Raw genomic sequence first — 4,197 nt, forward strand, 5'->3', positions numbered from 1 at the left:
TGCCACTCAATATCGCTACAGTGCAGCGTCTTCAAAAATTAGTTTTTGGTTTCTATTCCTGTAAAGAAGGATTTATTAACAGAGAAATAAACTCGCTTGTCAGAGTTAATAATGGTGTTAAAGTTGTCTGTTTTGGATGTGGTTTATGCTTTAATTGTTTATCTGTAAAAGGAGAAAAAGTAATCCTATTTAGCACTAATGCTACCTTCGCTAATGCTAAGAAATTCCTAGAAGATTTAAATCATAATATACTCAATTATAATCCTCATGAAAGTCATTCATGTTGTTAGTATAGTGCTGAGGTTCATAGAATAACAGAGAAATCCTCATTTGCTGTAAGTTTCTATTAGCTTAATTCTGAGTATTTGACCTGCATTTGCAATTAGGTAAGATGCGCCATACCCAGAATGAGAGTTATCTCAACCCAATTATGTTAATATAAACTGAAGTAATTTCAAATTGGGTATTTGGATTCGTCAGTCAGAGTGGGCACAATAAGACGACCATTTCACTTTGTAAAGCAGATCAATTTCTTGAGATGAAGTAGAATCCCAGAAGTACACTAATGGCTGGAAGATAACATTGAACAGTGGGAGGACTACTTCATCATTGAAGAAGATCCCGTAGGACACCGGAGTCACTATGGTAACTGGAGGTAGCTGCAGGACTGTGTAGACATGCCCCAGGGAGCGAAGGAAGAGAATGAGTATGCAGCGATTGTTGACTTTGCCACTTTATTTTTTTCTTTCTTTTTTAAGACAATTATAAGTTACACCGTTGAACATTCAGATGCAGCTGGGCAGCATCATTACAACCTGGAGTGTGCAGTACTGTTCATCTCCTCATTCAAAACCAAATCCATGGCAGGGTGAGGATTTGGAAGTCTGTTCGAGTCCCCTGCAGCAGCACCACTCGCATCTCTAGTCTCTGACATAGAGAAGAGTTGTGCGAGCTGGTGCCTTGGGGAGAGGGAGGGGAGACAGGGTCAAGGGCGGAGAGCAAGAGCTGGCAGCAGAAGCCAACTGCGGGCTTTGTGCTCCCTTGCACTATACGGCAAATTCATTTTCTAGCCTCTGTTACATCGAGTTGTTTGTCACACGCACCAGCTCAGGCCTGTTTCTACCTGTCTTGCCAGCAGAAGCAAGCGGTAGCCATCGTTGCCAAGTAACCCGTACTTACCACATTTAATGTAACAACAGAAAACCAAGAGCGCACAGTGCTCTAGCAGGAAATCAGGTTGCCCTACATCTGCCACATCAGATCGTGTGCTCCTTCTTGACCTGTGGCAAACCGAAGATAACTCAGAAGGCTTGATCTGCTACAGAAGGGGTTAACCTAAGTGAGGAGAGCTGGCTTTGGAGTTGGATCTGGAGGCCACACAAACACTCAACTGGTATTATATCTGAATCTGAAATTCAGACATTGTCTGGCAATGTAAACTACCAGCTTGAAAATACCAGCTCTGTACTTTGGTTCGCGGTAGTACTTAGTAATATATGTCAGTAAAATGAGAAAAGGGAGTAGAATTGCCGCAGTTCAATGGCTTTTTATCCCTTTCCAGCCACATCACCGTTGCCACCTGGTTCTCCCCAGGCTGGGAGATTCATCATTTTAGAAGATCCATACAATATTCCGTACAATGGGCCCTTGGTTATATTACCTGCTATCACTCGGCCTATAGAGCACCACGTGAGCCTGTTCCCTGCACACAAAGGCTGCTCGAAGGAAGAGCCCACACTCTCAGCTTCGCCCCTGCGATACCCAATCTGCCTGCAGAATTAAGAAGCAGGAGATGTTCTCCTGCAGAGGATGAGTCTTGCCCAACTGCTACAGCATTCATAAACCACAGAGGGCTTCAGACTTTTATTAGCAAGTAATCTGGCAGGGTACAGACCTGAGCGACTCACTGAAGTACTGTAAAGTATTACTTGCATTTTTTTAAAGCAAGCAAGAAGTTACACAATCTCCCCCAAAATCACAGTAACAGACTGTTACTGATTCTCGGGGCTTACACGGAGGCTCTTCTCAGCTCCCCGCCAGTCACGTGCCAAATACTGAGAGCCTGCAGAGCACACACAGTCTGAAATCAGCAGGATTGGGGAAGGTGTAAATGGTGTTTTCTTCTGACTACTTTTTACAGCACTCATTTTAGCTTTTTTTTTTTTTTATTTTGAAATTGCAGAAAAACCTCCCCACTGCTACCTACTGCCCCTACAACCCCCACACCTTGCCATTCCTCTCTGAACTGTGCCTGCTACCTCAAAAAGAGAGAAAGCTCTGCTTTTCAGCATGGATCTGTGCCAGTAAAATGCGCTCAGGCAAGCAAAATGTCTAAGAAAGCCCATTTAGGCACCTGTGTCAGCCCCAGGAGGAGCAGAGATACGCTCCCATCTGACACTTTTCTGTGGGACAGACCTTCGAGCCTTCCCCTTGAATGAAGACTGCAGCAGTGCATGCACTGACCTCTCGCGTTAAGGCAGCCTGCTAAACTCAACCCGATCAGAGCCTTTTGGCTACAATTTCCCTTTATCATCAGGAATCTGCCAGCAGCACTCAGATCACTATACTGTTCTCTAACCAGGAACATCTCTCTATTCTCTGCCCCTGACGCACCGTTACTGATCGCTGAAGTCCTGCTTAGTCACCCCTCAGCTCCTCTGCTGTGAAGAAGAGATTTTGGCTGGGAACATATTTCTCCGAATGGCCAGGCTGCCCGGTAACAGTTTCAAGCATAGTGCTTTTAGCCATTTTGCTGCAGAAACCCGCTGTTCCGTTTTCTGCAGCTCTGACCTCACCAAAAGCGAGGGGGTGTACGGGGTGTTGCATGGAGCCAGCCCCCCGCTGGAAGGCAGGAAAAGGCACAGAAGCCCAATCCCCACCTTCTGCCTTCCTTTTGCAAATCGGTCATTCCAAATCAGAAGCAACAGAACAGATCCATACGCCGCCCGTCACCTTTCATCCTTTCATAAGCTGCTTTTGCTTCTCTCGGGTACATTTGTGCTCTGCATTGCATCAGAAAGATCAGGTTTCTTCTGAAGACAGATCTAAGGATGCACTTGTAAAGCCACATTTAAATTGTCAGGATAGAAATTTCTACAAACTGGGGTTTTCTGGATGAAAACATGCCCCATACAAAAATAAAAGCATCATTGCGTATCTCTCATGACAGTAAGAATCACCTCCTCAAACCAAGCAGCTTAAATACTTAATTCACTACTTGTAAGTACAGAGAGATTAAAAAACAAATAATACATATGCATACTGTTATTACCTTTAAATAGTTTTATACTGTTATTGTACAATAAAGAACAACATTTATTTGTAGAAAGATATTAAGACACCAAATGTTCTATTTTTGAAAGTCTTTAAAAAATATGTATATCCAAAAACCAGAGTCCTCACACGCTGAGATTAAGACTACGCTCATTTGTTAAGCCTGATTTTCCAGATTTTTTCCAGCCCCCACTGCCTTTCAAATAGTTTTAATTCTGTTGAGCAGTTTGCTTGTCTGATGAGGGTCGTGAGTCATAACCAATAAAAACCAGACCGATTCATGGTTTTATATTTAATAAATAAATTTTTATTTAAAAATATGCTCTCATTTATTCACAGTTTCAAGTCTGAAAAAGATAACGCTATTCTTGATCAATTCAAACACAGCTAAAACCATTCATTTTCTGGGGTAAGTGAAATCCCAGTGATGGCTAATATTTGCAAGAGTCTTGCATCAAAGCTAGAAAGGCACACAGTTTTGTGCAGGATAGGAACTGTAATAAAAGTAGTGTGTCCGCATATTCAACAGAAATTGCCTTGTGCAACTTCGGTTCACGTTACCAGTTAATGTGTTCCAATGAAGCCTTGCTTACAAAGTACATTTCATTAAATATCAAACCAGAGCAACTGTGAGATTACATTTTTATGCAAAATATTTATATCACTGCAAAGCCCATTACCTGTAAGAGAAGAATCGTGAATTTCTCCAACATAAAAAATGGTAATGTTTATATCCAGAACCCCAATTTGGCATTTCAAACAAAGAAACGCTGGTAACCGAGCTGTTACAGAGCTCTTGCAGGATAAAAAGGAATTCCTGTTCTTTCCCAGATGTACAGTGTAACAGCATAGGCGATATTCTCCCCTTCAATAAATACAAATATCACATGGGAAATCCCACCAGTGATCCCACGCATAGCAAGG

This window comes from Charadrius vociferus, unplaced genomic scaffold (assembly GCF_000708025.1).
Source record: "Charadrius vociferus isolate BGI_N301 unplaced genomic scaffold, ASM70802v2 scaffold38, whole genome shotgun sequence".
Lineage (NCBI taxonomy): Eukaryota > Metazoa > Chordata > Aves > Charadriiformes > Charadriidae > Charadrius > Charadrius vociferus.